Source organism: Poecilia latipinna, unplaced genomic scaffold (genome assembly GCF_001443285.1).
Source record: "Poecilia latipinna isolate Pla-1442-1.1 unplaced genomic scaffold, P_latipinna-1.0 Scaffold109, whole genome shotgun sequence".
NCBI classification, from domain to species: Eukaryota; Metazoa; Chordata; class Actinopteri; order Cyprinodontiformes; family Poeciliidae; genus Poecilia; species Poecilia latipinna.
In genome coordinates, this window is record NW_015112725.1 from 321,480 (window position 1) to 340,733 (window position 19,254).

Sequence of the window (19,254 nt, forward strand, 5' to 3'; positions counted from 1 at the left end):
AAAACTGAATTAAAATCTAGATTCTTCAACGCATGTTGATCCTTCACAGCAGCTTTCCAAGAATATGTGCCTATAAGGTATTGACAGAATGGCAAGTCTTCCATCATAACTGTGCTTATTCTGAAAATACACTGAGCCTTCAGCCTTCAGCTTTATTTCAGTGGCAGGGCCCGGAGGCTCTCACGAAGTGGGACTCCACATTTATGCTGCTTTTTTATTTGCCCCTATATCAACATTGAGAGGAAACAGAGGCCTCCCTGAACTAATTTCGCTCATGAACACTCAGTCATTTGTTGAGCACCACACAGCAGGCCCCGCTGTCTGAGGCCCGAGGATTAGGGCTCAATATTTGTAAACCTCGGGTTGGCTTTAGCCCGGAAATGGGGAGAAGGAGAAAAATGGGAAGCCTTGGCAAACCAAAGTGTGAAAACCTATCAAATTGTCAGCCATGACAGAAACAGTTACACACACTGGGCTCTGGCTGACGCAGAAACAAAACACTGTTAAATCTGTGAAACACTATGGCCTTGTGGGACCGGTTTATAGATTTTGGGGTTTTGTATGCAACAAAAAGCAAATATCCAGTCTTAATAAATGTATTTACCAGTTATGATTTGACAAAGCTTTCCCAGTCTCATTACCACATAAATTTAATGATCTAGTAAGTCTTCTGTCTGTTTGCAATATTGGTGGAATGATTTGCTTACCACTAAACCTCCTCATCCAAGCTGCTGATCTCCTCCCATAGTCTTTAACCTCTTCTTCCTTAGAATATACTCCCACAATGCACATTATCAGCTTCACAACGGGCTCATAAAGCACTAAAAATCCCAGGGCCTTATTTCCAGCTGTGCCACACAACCCAGACCCACTTAAGTCGTCTACTTTGACCTTTGTTTGAAAAGTCCCATTCAGCCTGAAGCCCCAGCAGTAAATTCATAGAGCTATGAAATTCATGTGGCAAGAAACCCATCAAGTATTTTTGGTGAAAAGCAAATAACTAGAAAAAGCAGTTACCAAAACATGCTTGGTTTTTAATCTATTTTTAAACTTTTTTTTTTTTCAACAGAGGAGATTATTGACTTGTTTGTGGCTAAATGTAGCTGTTCTCTGGAGGCAAGGCTGGAACAGATTCACATCAGACAGATTCACATATTTAGTGAAGCTTTAAGAGCATTGAACTTTGCAGATTCCACTGTTAACATATTAAAACAACTTCGTAATAATGTCATAAAGTTATAAGAGGTTAAATAAATGTCTGCAGCTGGGTTTGATTAACACAGAAGTACGGTTTACATGCAGAGACCTAGTCAGATGTACTTTGCACCTGAGAGGGTGACCTGAAAGTATACATTTCAGGGTAAATGTAAAGCCAGTGAACCATACCACTGTCAATGAGGCGTCATGTCTGGTCGTGGGTATTAAACATCAGCAGAGCAGCCAGTCGCTCTATGGGAAACTCAGCATGGCGCTTAATTAGAGACGTCATGAGCAACAAGTGCTCAGGGCAGGAAATGAAAGCCGAGCGGCGCTCACTTCAAACGCAGAGGCAAAGTAAGGCCAGTTTATTTCCATTTCTGCAGTTCAATGTGCTTTATATGATGAGAGCATAACACAACAAGCAAGCAACAAACATGACATTTTCTCAAATGTCAAACAACGTGTATTCACTTGGTTTAATTAAATGACATTTTTTTCAGTGATAAACGCTCTCGGAACATTTATATGCAATTTTTTCATTTGTTGCGAGTACCGAAATATAAACAGAAAATCCACTTGTTTGACTTTACTAAACAGCAAATGTGAGAGAAAACAGATGCTTTAAAAACAAGTGCATCTTCTGAGGAAGCAGTGATTCGCCATGTCTTCTTGTAGGTATTTAGTAAACAGCACCACCCAGATTTGGCTTTAATAAGTTGATCATTAGCAGAAGAGTGGATACTCCTAGGTTCCCTTGGTATTATTGTAAGGTGAATGTTGGGAGCACGGGGGCGGGCAGCCGTAATGTTTAGTTGCATGTGAGTGGACACATGCATCAGAGGCAGGTGCACAGCCATTGTTCTTTTTGATGTGATTATTTGCACCTCTCAGTGCAGGAAAACAGGTATCATCAAAAGGCAGTATACATTTACAATAGCTGGATTTAGGTTTTCTTCTCTTTCGCGCTCCATCCAGGTTCTGTAATTACAGCTCCTCTGTAATTAGGGGCAGAGCCTTCGGGACCACGGTGACTACTGTCTACTTTAAAAGGATTTGGCAAAGTACAAGATTTCGGATGGGGGGAGGGGGTGAAAGTAAGGGCTTCCAGTTTTGTTCCCATATTCCAATGCAACGTAGAATAATGTGGCTTTCTGAGCCTTTAAGCCGAGGGCAGCAACACATTTCAAAATGTATGAGGACAATTTCTGTATCTTCTCCAAGATGAACAGACAGTGACAGTTGCACAGCGGCACGGTCTTACATCCCGATGCTCTGACGGCTGTTCTTTATGGACAAAGCTATTATTAGGAGACCTGAGAGGACAGTGTGCAACTAAACAGAAAGTGGGATTAAGGAGAGATTTGCTGGTTTATATCTGAGCAAACTCAAACACCGAGTATGTGTCAATGATAAACAGGGTTAAATGTAATGACTACCTCATGTTGTTCCACCCACTTGTCGAGCCCTGTCTGTCTGAGTGTCCTGTAAGCAGGCACTCATTACTTTGCAACCACGCTTGTGGGTATTAATTGTAGGTTTTAAACTCCATCACGAAATGCTTTACATTAACTTTTGAAATAACACGTAAGGCTGAAACTGCTTAGGAATATTTCACTGCAATGTTAAGAAGCTGTGCTTCCGTAACAATGTAATATTCTCAGCTGATGTGCTTACAGAATAGCAGAGACGTTTTCAGTGTTCAAGTGTCGGAGGACAAAAAATAAAGAACAATCTGGATTTCTGTTGCACAAAAGAGGATTCATATTTTTGAACTTTTGTTTTTGTTCATTTTGCCATTTCTGTCACAAAATGATTTATTAATCAAAGGAGAAAAGGATTAAAACTAAAACAAGAGTTTATATATAATACACAAAGAGCTGAACATAACAGAAAAAAGAAATTCAACATGAAGCACAGAAACACACAAAACACAATAACAAAAATATTCTCAGTGTAAAATAGAAAGAATCATATGCAAACAGAGACAGATCACAATATTGTCCAGTTCCAACCACAAGTCATTTGTTTGGATGTTATGTGACTGACCAAAACATGTCTAATATAGTTTTTTTTTTTTTTTTTTTTTACAAATGCAAAAATGCCAATCTTTCATGTCCCTTTTATGTTTTAGACTACATAATAAATTTGTAAAAGTTCACACAGGTGTAATTTCATATCTGTTGCCTAAAGAGAATTAAGATCAAGGAGCAAGAAGATAAAGTTGTGGAGACATTTAAAGCACGAGTTGCATGTAAGAAAATATCCCAGGTGGCAGAGGAGTGGAAATAACAAAGTCATTGCTAAAAAAAAAGTTATGGTAAGAGTTATTTGCAGCCATGAACATGGTAAAAACACGGAAAAAGATAATCTGGTCAGACGAGGCCAAAATGTATCATTTTGACCTCCTTGTAAAATGTAATGTGTGGAAGAAATCTGACATTGGCCATCACTCTAAACATGTCATCCTGAGAGTGAAACATGGTGGCGACAGCATTATGCTGAGGGGTTGCTTTGTTAAGCAGGGACAAGGGAACTGATCAGAACTAAGCAGGACTGCAAAATACAGGGCAATGATGGAAGAAAGTCTGCAAGAAACCTGAGTCTAAGACATGGGTTCACCTTCCAGCAGGACATGGACCTTACTCATTTTTAATATTGAAGTCCAGTGCTTTATTGATAGTTTTGGAGAAACTGAAGTTTGGATTTACTTTACTAGTAAGCCTAATTATATAAAAAAAAAAAGAACAGAAAAATGTAATTTTGTTTGTAATGAATCTATACAGAATATTATTTGAGTTTCATCTTTTGAATTGAATTTCTGAAAAACAATCTTTTTAATTATCAACCTGCGACTGTAATCTCATGTTTGACCTTAATAGTGCTCAGTTGCAGCATCGCTTCAGAAATGTACATAGCACAAAACGGAAACATATGCTTAAGCGAGAAGCAGTCACTCCTGACCTTTCTTGCCAGGGTGCTCTGCAGCTAAGCTGAAGGGATTTGCACCAGCTCAACATTTACACCATATGGATGCTTTATTACAGCGTAATGATGTCTCTTTCTGCCCCCCTCACTTCTCTCTCTAACTAGAAATGATTTGGAAAAACCAAACACCCTAATGTGTGACCAGGTGATTAAGGCGGTTTAAGCAGGATTAACAAAGCCTTCTGAGGAATGTAGGAAATATTTCTGCTTGTTCCATGAGAAGAACTGTCAAATCCAGAGCATATTAATGAAGCTCAGTGCAGAGTTATTAAATACAATTGTTAGTTTATAATGATGTTTGACTGAATCAGTGATTGAATTGCATAAAAGCCTGCAAATAAAGTTTGATTCATGACAACTAATTAACTTCTGAGGTCACTGTAAGTTTACACTGGGCACACACCCCCAATAAATAATAATAAAGAATATTTACTCAGTACATGTTGTGATTTTACTGAATAAAGTCTACCTCTGAAGTCATTATAGAGGGGCAAATGATGAAATAACATGCCAGTCCATTTCCCCTCTAATTTCTTCAGCTTTAGCAATAGCAATAATTGGATTTATATTGAAATGAAAGCTGGACTGCCTATTGATTTCTGCTACTGCATATTAGCAGTGAATAATCAATAAAGTGGATTCAATGCTTATTAAAGTGGAATAAGCTGAGATGGTCTTTTTTCATTTGTCAGTCAATGACTGTTAATCTCATAACTCCTCATGCTAATGCAATGCTCCAACTAGGAGCACATCACCACTGACACCGAGTCAGATTACAACAATTCCATTGATTATTATATAGTAATGTATTTGTTTGTGCAACAACATTCAAAGCTAACTGGCTTGGGGTTCTGTGTAAATCCTAACCAATCAATCAAGTAAGTCCTGAGCTCATTGCTAATTCCAAGCAGTAATCCTGGTGTTTAATGCTTGGTCTGTGGCACTTCAGTAACATTTTTGACTTTTAAAGGTCATGATTAAGGTTCCACGGTGCAGCAAAAGCTTTGTATAGAGAAAAAAACTTTACCACAAATAATGTATTAATTCTCCTAAAAGGAATCATTCATAACATTTTTCATATGAATTATTCCAACTTCAGTTTTTAAAGGGCATATTTTATATCTTAGGGAACTAGAACACCTGAAAGCTTTCAGAGTATAAAACATAAATGAATCACAGTTAGTCTTTGGTTCTCAATGGAGAAATTTGCTTTTTGTGTTAAAAACATTTTTATACATTTCTGACAAGAAAATACTATAACTGTTATGCGTTACAAGCCTGAATAGATTTTGGAAAAATTATCGCTGCTTAGCATACAAGTGTGGTTGTTTGGGACATTGTGACGGAGGCAGAAGAATGAGCATGTTAATTTATTAATGACCTGCAACATTTTTTTTATCTAGAAGCCACGGCGACTGCTCTGTCAAGACCCAAATGAAATTAGATCTCTTCTTAAGCTGGAGAAACAAAAGCATCTCCCAAAACAAGTGAGGTCCCAGTCTGGCACAGTGAGGTCAGCCGGCTGGGGCCTATAGCCAGCCCTAAGCTGAGCTGCAGCGCTGCGTGCAAATCAGCTGCTTTTCTCCCATTTCATTTCTCATGCACGGCATTTGTGCTCCTCTTTTCATGAATGTAGAACCCTATCTTTGGCCCTCCCCTTTGAATGGGCCTTCCCACTGACGAAGGTGACCTGCCACTGAGAAAAAGGAGGACCTGCCATGAACTGAGTGTCAGCCATTAAATATGATTTCGCCCCTGAATGGGACACAAACACATTCAACCACTGAAACTCATTAAGGCTGCATAATCTCTCTTTTCTTAAGCATAACAATGATTTCAGCTGGGAAATGCAATGGTTTTTGGGGAACTAAGCCATTGATTTGAGTTGCATTCAAAGTAATAAATCAAGTCTAACTTCACATCCTGGGCCCATTTGCCTAATTCAGCGCCTCTCACCGTACTGGTCAATTAGTTTAGAGCGAATATATTCAATACACACAACGATTCACTGACAAGGCATAATAAATCCTGTGGCTTGGAAAGTGTCCAAAATAACCGTTGCTGCTATTCTAACCCCTAACTAACTCCACAATTGTAAGAAAGCAGCAACAAAAAGTAACCAACACAGCAACTGTAGCTGCAGTTTGAGGTTGTAGATGCTGAAAATCACATTTGATTTTCAGCCACATTTATGTGGCTAACCTGTTTACGATAGTTTGATAGTTGATCCTGCTTAAGCTCAAATCGGTGGCAGAGAAAGGCAGAAGTGCCAACGTTCGTCTCAAGCTGGGCTGCCTGATTCCCTTCAAAGCCTCCGGCTCTTGTCTTCTTCATCTCAACTTGAGACGCGTGAGGATAAAGAGCTACATTTTCTTTTATTATCATTTTTATATCTCCACGACAAAGTTTCTAATTTCCACTGGCTTGGCTTCAAAGCTTCCAGAAAGAAGCTGTCCGGCCAGCCTGCTAAATTACAGCCATGTGGACCGGGAGAGGTGGGAGCAGCTGTCAGGAAGGCTCTCAGTAGTCCAAACCATTGTAATCTGCATTAACCACATTGCAAAAGAGTGCAAAAGGTCAAAGTCTTTAAGTGCCTGCAGGGAAGGGCGCTTGTGGATTACATGGTATCACTCCTAGATGTTGTCATAATAGCATGGTGCTACTAGTTCATTACCTGTTGTTCTTGTTCACCTAGAATGATTCAGAATGTCTTTTTATTTAAAGACTCCAATATTTTGGTCAGAACAGTGCAACAAATTACATCTTTTTAACAGAAAACTTTTCCATCAGCCTTGTTAAGTCTATGAGTATAACACTGATGCTAATCTTTGGCAATGAATGAGATTTTCCACACCCAAAAGGATTAAGGTAGTGATATTTGTGCTAACCTTTGGCGGCCATTCTCAAACTTGGTTGGGATACTTGTATAACTATATGCTGCATTGTGTTGTGCATAAATGCAAGTTAATTTTAAATAATGTTTATTTTATTTGTTCTTTTTGTGTTTTACAGTGTTTTACATGGGAGCAAGCAAGATTGTTCAACTATGACTAAAAAAAACTCATCATTCATTGTCCAAACTGTCCAGGAACATTCAGGGACGGTAAAATACGAATCTGATTTAAAGATTTATATTTATTTTATTTTATTATGAAATTATGCTACTGCAGGTACAATTTCTAGTAGTCATTTTAATTGGTGTTCCAAACACGCCTCACTCTGTACATAGCAAATCATGTCCCAAATGGACCAATGCATTTGTAAATTCTAGGTAACACTGACCAGATTAAGTGTATTTCCTGGAAGGTCTGCAGGAGCAGCTTAGGCAGAAGCTACACCCCCAAGACGATCTGCGCCTTCTTCGTTGACAGAGATTTAAACAGAGATGAGCAGATGTAACACTCTTACTGCATTGCCTTTGTTGCAAAAGAAAGAGAAAAAAAAACAACAAGATGACAGCAGTTATTTCTTTCTTTTCCTGCACTTTTCAATATGTTTTTCTTGCGGACATCATTCGTCAAGCTGAAAGTGAGCGAAAATAATTTCAAAGAATTAATGAGCAAAAGTCTCCCTTTGCGTTGGGATTATGAATTATTTATGGCTATATTTCAAAGTGATTGAAATTGTAAATTAATCCCATTAACCTCTCTGATAGCTAGAATGAAAGCATATGTCTTGACTAATGTTTGCTGGACTAAAATTTAGTGCTTTTGAAAGAAGCCCAGCAGATGGATCGTTATATGGTTCTTATATAGATCCTCGCAGTCTCTGTCTGAGTCTGTGGAGGAATGACGGAGAGCTCAGTGGAGGTGTCTGTCTCCTAGCAAGACACCCCCGTAATGTCCTCTCCTCTTATACCACGTAGCCTGTGATGAATGCATGCATGCATGGACCCCCCACCGCCCCCAACCCACACACACACACACATAGATACATCTGACATTATTAACACAATATAAAATGTGATGGAGCGCTCTGCCACACTGCCGAGGCCCCCCTGATCCAGAACACAGCTACGTCGTGATTTATCCCCACAGCCATGAAAAAGTAAGCGTGCCGTTAAAATGGCAGGTGTTTGCAGGCCACACGACTCACCAGGCACGATCAATAATGTCGCTCTTTTACATGCCTCATTTTGAGGCAGCAGCAGCATCATATGCCATTAGTGAGGCCGTGATCTATTGGGGAGCAAACCTCTGTCTGCACTGACACGGGCTAACAAGGTAACTGCGTGCGCGCACACATTCACTCTCTCAAAACACACATGCATACACGCTTGTGTTTGTATTGCCTCTACCTGCACTCCCACATAATTTAAGTGAGCTAATGTAGGGGATAATGTACTGTAAATGGCAAGCGCTTTGATTGATATCTGCACTTAGAACAATTACTGGTGTAAAAACTTTGGGAAAGGACAAAAGTTTGTGCTACTTATCGTGAGGTTACCTGCTCGTGTTCCCGGAAAGTGATTTGTTACTGTTTGTTGAGCGTTTTCCTGAGGCTATAAAGTGTGACACGACCAACAAATAAGGACTAATGTTCTGGTTCCAAATGAAAACTTAGCACAACCTGCAAAAGAATGTGCTGTCCCTGCCATTCCACAATTGCACAGATTATCAGCAAATTATCTGCTGCTGTCCTCAAACACCAAATCTATTTCAGACCAGCACCTTATTTGTCATATAGATATATGTAGATTGACAGGCATAAACCCACAGCAAGGTTTTTCTGTATTGGAATTTCTGCTTTAAAATGTAAACAAATTCCTAAGTGCAATACAAGTTTTTAATTCCACTCTAATTTGAATTTTCTCAGGAAAGGTATGTAGAACATTTTCAAAAATTAAAATTCTTGTTTATGTAATATCTAAGGTTACTTATAAAGTAAAATGAGACATTATAAGAAAGCATCAGCACTCTTTGAAAGCAATCCAAATGATGTTGTTGTCAAAAAGGGAATGTGATCTATTTGAGGTCAATTTAGCAATTATCTTGCATTAAATTTATTTAAAGTTTAATTCTTCTTTTTTTTTTGCATATTTATTAAATAAATTTATTTGTGTTTTCTAGCATTCCTTACATCTTCCACTCTGCTTTTCCTCTCAGCAAACTGCCATGAAAATGAACTATTAATCTTTTCCCCAAAGGAATTCCTGCCACGCAGGCCTGACAGCCACAGGACGATGGTTGTTATGCGGTCAACAAACAATTTTCCCGGGCTTCACTGCCTCTCAAAGGCACTTTTTCCTCCAGCCCTGATCATGTGAAAAATGTCATTGTCAAAAGGGTCCTCAGCTTTTCTTCTCACACAAAGATGTCAGACAGAGAGAGTTAGAATTTCCAAACGTGTTAATCCCCATGAGCGTAAGCTCAGCCCCTTCCTCCACACCGCTCTGCTGTTCACGTTGGTGAATTACAAATTTCCTGTGCTTAAGCAATAAAAGTTGCTTGAGCAACTTGTGTTGCTTGTCAAGTGTCTGAGTTAAGATGCAATTTGAATACAGGAATTTGTGTGTGTGTGTGTGTGTGTGTGTGTGTGTGTGTGTGTTTGTGTGTGTGTGTGTGTGTGTGTGTGTGAGACGCAATCCGGTCGCAGAATTCATGCAGTTTACTTACAGTTGTTTCTTCATCATGCATTGATTTCATAAAGCAAAAATGACACCTGTTGGGTAAAAGTGGACATCCTTAAATGTTGTGAAACGAGCGTCAGTTAAGCTTAGAGCTGCATCATGCAGAAATATTCACTTCAACTGTCTTGCAATAGTATTCAGCATAAATACACGTAGAATTTTTGCATGTTGTGTCACGTTACAACAAAGTTTAAAAAAAGTTAAAGGAATTTATATGCTTGACCAACACAAAGTACATAAGGAGATTTCTAGATGGTTTTCAGTATTACAAAAAGTCTTACAAACAAAAATCTGAAAAGGTTGCCCAGCATATGTTATTCACCCTTCTTTACTTTGAAACCCACAAATAAAATTTTGGGCAGCTAAATTACCTGTCTGGTAAACAATTGTCCATCTGTGTGTAATTTAATAAAACAGCTGTGGCATTATTATGGTTTTATGATTCAGCTAAAGACTTGAATTTTGGATGAAGCATCATCTTCTGGCAAGATGACACTAAAGAAAGAGTCACAATAGAATGCTAAGATATATTATAATGTTTTCAAATGATCTGATCAAAGTCCAGGTCTAAACCTAATTAAGAACCTGTGGCCAGACTTGAAAATGAATGTTTAACGATGCGTTTCATCCAGTTTGTCTGAAGTTGAGCTGTTCTCAAAGAGGAAAGCTTTCAGTCTCTAGATGTACACAGCTCAGAGACATGCATGTGGCTTCCAGAAAGCAAAATGTGGCCAGATGAAGCATCAACTTTTATTTTTTAATTGTGCACCATTGCAGTGGCATTTAACTTAAAATCCAGATACAACATTTTGAAGTTTCTAAGTGTAGGGACGGTTTTCTAGCAAGAAAAATTAAAAAACAGCATGAAATGCCAGCAAAAAGCTAAATAAAAAAATTGTCCAAGTGTGTTAACTGACATTAGACAGTGTTCCCCGAGTCTGCACCACACCCCCAATAAGAGCATCTCTCAGCAGGTCAGCAGAGGGGTTGATAGGTGGGTCACCTCATTACGACCACAGACTCCCCGCCTCTTCCTGCCTGCCACCCCGGCTCCGCTCATCTTGTCCCACCCTTTCTCCTCATCCAACCTCTCATCAGCGATCTTTTCCTGTCATCACACACACGCACACACATCAGACCGTCACACAGCGGTCTGATTGATGAGGCCACTTTTGATAATGGCATCAGGAACTGGGGTGTCTGCCTTGTCATTAGATACTATCAGTGCTGTCTTATTACAGCTGGGGAAGACCCGAGGCAGGCAGACGAGTTCCTCTGTGTACAGATATGGCCATCTGATAATGAAGCTCTGCATCAGTGTGCTCTAATATACCTGGCTGAGTTAATCCATCCATCACAAATGCCAAAGTTCAGGGAGCTCCTTCGCATACTATAAACTTCCGACTGTCAAGGTAACACCTGCACTTGAGGAACCAGCACAGAAATAAAACATGGTGACGTGGTACCTTGATCCCGAAAATAATGTGTGTTTTGCAAAAGTTACTGAATGCTGAACCTGATTGGATGCAAAACAGGAAATGTAATTACTGCTCACGATCTCTGCATTCAAAACTTTCTCCATATGGTTTTACAGATACTATGTGTGGTCATGTAGCAGCTTGTCAAATGACAAAACAGAAGCAGAGAGAGACAATGTGTTTTATTTTTTAGTATTCTCTAAAAAACCTTTGAGATTTTCACAGAACAGCTGGGAGTCAGCTACACCCAGGTGGAATCTTCTAATTTGTGACTTTTTAGAAGAAATGACTAATTATAAAAACCTTGCATTAAAACATAAAATATTTAACGGCCTTTCATGTCTCATTTTTAATAACAGATTTTATTTGAATATTCCTTAAAACCAGGAATCACCTCTAAATACAAAGCAAGTTTAATACAGCAACTATTGCACCATGAATCAAAAGATTGTTGAAACAACTTTCGTTTACCAAGACCAAATATTACACCCAACCCGATTTTACAATTGCCTAAGATTAAAGCAACCAAGGAAACACAAATCTGAATCAGAGAACTTGAAATGTCACTTTGTGTTGAGAATCTCGCAATTCACTTTTGCATTAAGAGTTACTACAACAACTGACCAGAGACAAAAATGTTGTGAAATATATCCTACTTTAATTCTGGGAGGGTTTTTCAAGTAAACATATGATTAGTAAAAAAAAAAAAAAAAAAAAAAAAAAAAAAAAAACATGTCCATTCTTTACTTGGAAAAATACAGATTGCATGCCAACTAAATTTAGTACCAGAACCCGCTTTCAATCCCCAGGCCTCAAATGAACAATAGTGATTTGCGTTATCTGGAAGGTTTCTTTTATTTTAGAACAAAGGTGAAGCAATGATCAAAAGACTGCAAAGGCGAAGGGGGCCCTGCGAGCCAGGATAAGAACAACACTCACAAAGGCCCCGGCTCACCGGTGAAAGAATAACTGCGGTTTGAATTATGGATACATCTGAATGGTGTCTCCTCTCCACAGATGGCTGCACACATGAGAATCCCAAGGCCTGTATAATTGTATTGCTAATAAGGAGCAAAGCCAATTAGGCATTTAAGTGTGCTGTAATCACTTGGAATGGAATAGGTGAAGAGACGACCCATGGAGGAGATGGAAAATCAGGCCGTCGGACAAATGAATGCCTCCACTAATTCCTCAGCACACTGACAAATATAATTAGACATAAACTGTGAGCACTGAAAAGTCCCCACTGGGAGTGAAAACCTTCATGGAGTTTTATAGTTCCTTACCCCGTTCTTCTGCTTTGTGTTTGTCTGAGAAGTCTTCATGAGAAGTAAAAGAAGACAGAAGGGTTTACTGTACTGCAAAGTGCTTTATCACAACCAGATAAGAATGCGTTCATATTCAGAATGATGATTTATCCTGCTTTGAATTGGATAAATTATGCACATTTTCCAAATCTCATGCTTTCAAAGGACTAACAGAACAAACCAAAGCATAATCTACACAACAAAATTAAATGTTTGCAGCATTAGTTGTTCAGGGGGCTGGTGTACCCGTGTACCAACTGCACAGACGGACCATAAAATTCTCTAGACAAGCTGTCTGTCACAACATTTGTTTGCCAGACTACATTCTTTTTCTGCCACAGAGAGTGGCAGTAAAAAGGGTCAAATTCTCCGAGCCGCATTGCAATGCTCTCTCAAATTGCAATATGTCTGTAGTCAAATATGTTTAGGGGCAGGATTGTCAGCACAAAGCCGGGTGCTGGGTGCTTTTTTTTTTTTTTTTTTTTTTTCCATGTTCTGGAACTTTTTAGAAATCAGCCGGCCGGGAGGACAAAAGGCCGGGACGTCTACGAGGACTATCAATACATTTAAACAGGGGCATGCATTTCTCATAAAGCAGCTCCAAAAGCGGTGCGAGCCAATCGGAGGAGAAAGAGGGGAGTTGTGAGGGGGGCGTGGGGGGTGCTGCTGCTTGATCAACCCATAAAGGGAAACTCAGTTATGAACAAGAGAAAGAAAAAGAGGAAGAAAGAGCTGGGTGAAGGGGGAGAGGGAGAAGAAACTGAAAGAAAAGGTCATGAGTGGCAGTTGATTTGAGGAGTTTCTGCGACCCCACAAAAGGGCATGACATCATCAGGTATTGAAGTGAGAGCTGAGGAGAAGGGGTTCTTTAAAAAGCTGCCCGCTTTCCGAGGCCGTAATTACATTTGTGCTAAACATGCCCAAGTGCTCCTGCGCTGAGGAAGGGGGGGATCATTTTTAGAGGTGGGGGCTGAATTAATCAGCTCTGTTTGCTATGCAGACTCTAATAAAAAAAATAAATAAATAAAAAACTTTCTCACCAAAAGCCAATTTTTCCCAACTTGTTCTTGTTCTGTGTCATTAAAGTGCACTTAGTTCTTTAAAATTTCTGACGTTTTTGGTCAATTGTGAGCATAAAACCATTATGTCACAAGTAGAAAAAGAAATTGGTTTTCCCAGTTTCGCACCACCTCTACAGACCCCTTCAACTTTGAGCTGGTCTACTGCACTGGGAGCTTATAAAGCCCTTGCAATGCATGCTGGGTAGGCATGGCGTGAAGTGTACAAGGAAGGAATGCCATTAAATAAGTTATGCACATAATGAATCTGAGCAATGCTTGGGAAAACTTCAGCAACATTTATTCCTCTTTCAGTTTATCCTCCTCCTCAGTGAAAAAGAGCAGTCCGAGTTGGGAATACAGTAAATCATTCTTTAGTTCTGCCGGCGCAGTTTTCACCCAAGGCCACTGCCCACAAAGTCTTCATCTATTTACAACCACGCTGTGAGTCCAACCTAGTGTCAGCTTCTTAAACAGGCTCCTAATATACAATGCTCCCCCTGTTCATTGTGTTACTTTTTTTTTTTTCCACAACAGCAATGAACCTAAATAAAGTCGGCATGTAGCTCCAAATTGCCAGAATCCTGAAATGTGTTTTAGCCGCCATCTAACACGCAGGGTGATATAAATCAAGCCTGCACAGTTGTGGTGACTGTGCTGTGATGTGAGGGTGACAAATTCATCAGTCTTATGATATTTGCGGGGCCTGGGGCTTTCCCCCCCTGCTGCTGACATGCTAGAGTGCAACATGACGTGTCATCACTACCCTGACAGACCCACAGTGGCTGCGCTGCGGCACATTCAGTCAGCAAATTCAATTAGCTTTCCCACGACGATACCGCCCTGCTGTCAGAGTGGCACACTGTAATATGATAAAATTATAGACAAACACTTCCCTTAGGAATGAGAGTGCCAAAAATCAGACAGCGGCATGCTAATCCCGAGCTGACAGCTCACTCACTGCATAGTTTGATCCATCATCTTCACAGTGACTAAACCGAGAATTCTTCCGCTGACAGGAAGTAGAAGATCCATTTGATTACAAACATTTATGCCAGATCTTTTGGACTGCAGGCTAGTTTTGTACAGCAGGCCTGTTTTCACACGCTGCTTAGGAAGTTTAGTGTCTGGCAAAAGAACCAGAACTAAACATTTTTTCACATTTTCTGGTATAATCACAAAATTAATATGCTTTACTTGACTTTTATTTGATAGACCAAGAACAGATATGTGCGTAATTATGAATTGGGAAGAAAAGTATTATTTTTTTTAACAATTAATTATTTGAAAAGTGTGGCACTGATTTAGATTCCTTGCTGAAAAAGCTAATTTCACCCACTTCAAATATTTATAAACTTTGCACATTGTAGAACTAAAATTTCTCCATTTGTCTTAACAAAATAGCTCAAACACAGTCAGACTGCATGGTGAGTTATTTTTTCTCAACACAATTTGCTAAGAGGTGTCATTAAATTTTTTATTGGGCTTTGACTCTGGGTAAATTTAACACCATAATAAGCTTTGATCTATATTTGGTCTTTGTGCCGGAAGAATTTTGCATCTTCCAACTCCTTCCAGCTTCATCCATCTTTACATCAAATCTGTCCATCTTCCCTGTTGCTATTGAAGAATAGCCTTCCCACAGCAGGATGCTGCCAACACCATGTATCACCGATAAGATGACGCACACCCAAAACTACATGGCTTGTGAAAGACAGTATTTAGTATGACTGTTTTTCAACAATAGTTTTGTTCTTGCCATTCTTCCATAAAGTCCAGACTTTTTTTGTGCACCACTATTCCCAAGAGTTACTTTTCTGATTAATGCTATCCTTGAACATATTGATCAATAATCTAACTTTGTTTTAAGATTCTCCACTTGTGAAATATTTTTACTAATAAATTTAACTACTTGTGCTGGATTTTATGTGAAACAATGTTGAGTTTTCCTTTCACTTCACACTTTGTGTGCTTCTTTTTGTTTATCACATGACATCAGATTAAGATGCACTGAAGTTAGTGGTTGTAATGTGGTAAAATATGAAAACGTCCAAGGGGTGTGAATACTTCTGCAAGCCACTGCAAAGCAAAAGTAGAAAAATTGCAGAAAACTGAGGTAGCATTGCTTTTTCAGAGATTCTCTAAGACTTTGCTTTTTCAGCCAGTAATGATTCTCCATGCGATGAATTGGATCTCTCCAACCTCCAGCTCTGATCCATTTTCTCTTTGCCTTGATCTATTTTATGGATGTTCCTCCATGATTGCTGCATGTTGCCATCAATGATTTTTTTTCTTTATTTCTCCGAGGACCAAGAACACCTGTCTGCTTTAATCACTAAGTCCTTCCCAGCAGGAATGCCATCACTGAATGGACACCAGGCTGTTATCTGACATTGATAGAAACAACATCATATGGATTTCGTATTTGACAGCAACAAAGAAGTGGCAAAAAAAAAAAAAAAATCAAGAAGAGAATCAGTCCTCATACAGCCTGCTGCCACATGAGTCATTAAAATAACAGGAAGGCTGCTGGAGACTCAGCAGTGATTCATTACATAAACATGAAACATGAAAACATATTTTTTCACGAGTCACCCTTATTAAATGGAGGGTCGTACTGATATTAAATGTGACACATGTATGATTTTCCTAGAAGTTGTGTTAGTCATCAGAACCATAAACCTGCATAATTTTCAGTAAATTCCCAACATGAATGTTTTATTCTTAAAGCGTTCATGTGTAGTTTTCAGATAGTTTTCTGTGTTTTGACTTTTTTTCTGCAACACTGGAAAATTTTATGATGTCCCTGTCCCCAATGACATCATTTCAGGATGATGTCATTGGGGACAGGGACATCATCATTTAACCTATTCATAGGTTAAATATTTAACATTTAACCTATATCGTTACTGAATGTGTTCCTGACAGGTTAAGATGTCTCTGTTTGCCCTGCTGGACAACAGCCTTGACAGCTATGAAATAATCTACCAGTAAGGCTAACAACAACACGGTTTTTGTGGCTGATAAACTAATCAACTGTGGCTCAGTTTGACTGAAGACAAGCCAAAGTTTGCAGAACCCATCAGCGTGTTGCCGCTCAATGGAATTTTTCTCTGAACACAAATAATGACTAAAGTTTGCACAGAGATGAACAGATGGTTTTATCAGGTTTTCATGGAAAACAATTTGTCCTTGAATGAACACAGTTTGTACACATGGACTTTTATGAAAGATCCCATTTACAAATTCACATGAAACTTCCCCACCCACACACATCCCCTAAGTGAGAGATAAGCGTAGGAGATTAATCAATATCTAACTGAACCGAAAACACTGGCACACACATTCGGAGTAGCTTGTCTTCACTCCACTGGCTACACCTTTAGTGCTACTTCAAAACATAACAAGTCCTTCTAAATTTTACTAGTAATTTTTTTTTATAATAATTTGTTATTACTATTGTGTTGTTATAATCATAACCAGGGAGACTGAAAGAATACTTCAAATTAATTGTGTCAAAGTTCATGTGGAGTCAGTGGGATATTATCTGCTTTGTATGATTAAACTGATGCCAGACCAAAGGAGAGGGCAGGAACATCCGAGTCTAGCAGTTTATTTCTTGTTTTAAAATGGTAAAAAAAAAAAAAAAAAAAACTGCCGTGCCATATGATATACATGGAGTTCATTTTACTTGCTACTGTTCAATTTCTTATAGAATAGTCCTTTATGTATCCCACAGTGGGGAAATTCAGTTGTTACAGCAGCACAGTAACAAAATATAGACCACTAAACATAAAAATACCTACAAACAATATAAACAGCTGTATGTGAAAATATGGGAGATTTTTAAATACACAATATCTACTTTTGTACATGGTATATTTGTAGACACAAAAGCATTCAATCACATAGCAGCAAGCTGATGTGCATAAGCATATAGACAGGATGAAAACAACTACATGAAGTTTAATATTACTGTCAGAATGGGGATGATGGGGATTTGTGTGACTTTGAATGCGGTATGGCTGTTTGTACAAAATAATTAGGTCTAAATATTTCAGAACCTCCAGAACCCTTTGTGGTACATAATGGTTCGAAGAAGAGGTAATTATCCAGTAACATTATGAAATGCCTTTTTGGTGACAGAAGAAGTAGCTCAAACAACCAGGTGTTATAATCAAGGTATTTGAAGGACAACTTCTTAAATTACAAACTTTGAAGTAGATGTACTTCAGCATTAGAGAGCCACACCTGGATCCACTACTGTCGGCTAAACACAAGAAGCCGAGTCTAAAATTCACACAGGATATACAAAATTGGATAATTACAGATTGCAAAAATGCTGACCAGTCTGGTGAGCCTCAACTTTATCTGCAACATGCAAATGTTATGGTCACAATTTGGTGTAAATAATAAACCATGAACATATCCTGCCTTGCACCAACGGCTCAGGGAGTTTTTGATGTAATTGTGTGGGAGACACTCTTTGGGCCCCTTGATATTGTTTGAACGTCAGATTTGACCTGTCCACCCCCTTTTGACCACAGTGAAACCATCTCTAGCCGGAAATTCCCACAATGTACCATGTTATAAAACTCAAATTATTACTGAGTGCTTTTTTGAACATGACAATGAGCTCCTTGTCCTCAAATGACTTCCACAGTCCCAAAGTCTCAACCCAGCCAAGTATCTTTGGGCGTGTCAGACCAAGAAACTCACGACATGGATGTGCAGCTTGCAAAATCTGCAGCAAAACTGGTGAGGAATATTACCAACCCCTTGTTGAATCAATGATACGAAGAATAAGATATGAAGTCCTGAAAGCAAAAGAGGGTTTGGCATGATTTTTGGTGGATATTTTGGTGCTCATCTTGGTTGAATTGTTAAAGTTATTTAAATCGGTTGACTTCCTGGGTCTTCTAAGCACCTATAGATCTGCTGCTGCAAAGATTTTTCATTTAAGTTTATTTATCCCTATGAAACACTAGCTTATCCTTATTATCTTATGGTTGCTACGTCTCTTTGCCTACCTCCCAAAGTGGGTCAGTGGTGCAATAGCCAGTGGTGGGAAGTAAGTACTTCGTTACTGTACTTGAGTACAATTTTCGTGTATCTGTACTTTACTTAAGTAGATTTAATAATGGGTACTTTCTACTTTTATTCCACTACATGGAGGGAACAGGGCTTTCTCTGTCATGGGCCCCAAGTTATGGAACGACTTGCCTTTGCACGTTAGAGAGGCCCCTTCACTGTCCACTTTTAAAGCTCGTCTTAAAACCCATCTATTTTACTTGGCTTTCAACTCCAGCGGGATCTAGTTTTAAATTGTATGTTGGTTGGTTTGTTTTTAAACTGTAAGAGTTTTTATTTTTTTTATTGTTATGTTGTGTTTTAATGTACAGCACTTTGTATCAGCTGTGGTTGTTTTAAAGTACTTTATAAATAAAGTTGGTATGGTATGGTATGGTACATTTTACAGTAAGTATCTGTACTTCCTACTTCACTACATTTCTACAAAACTGTCGTGTTACTCGTTACATCCAAGTCGCATTGTTCTTTTTTGTCCGTTAAAATGTGAAGTTCAGGGACTTAAGGTG

At 38.9% G+C, this 19,254-nt stretch overlaps 1 long non-coding RNA gene across 1 annotated transcript; it reads left to right on the plus strand.

Moving 5' to 3' along the window:
* The first annotated feature begins 2,515 nt into the window (after positions 1-2,515).
* On the plus strand, positions 2,516-18,965 carry LOC106944700 (uncharacterized). Its single transcript, XR_001424396.1, has 3 exons — positions 2,516-2,526; positions 14,677-14,679; positions 18,840-18,965. It is a non-coding gene; the product is annotated as an uncharacterized LOC106944700 (long non-coding RNA).
* Positions 18,966-19,254: the final 289 nt, after the last annotated feature.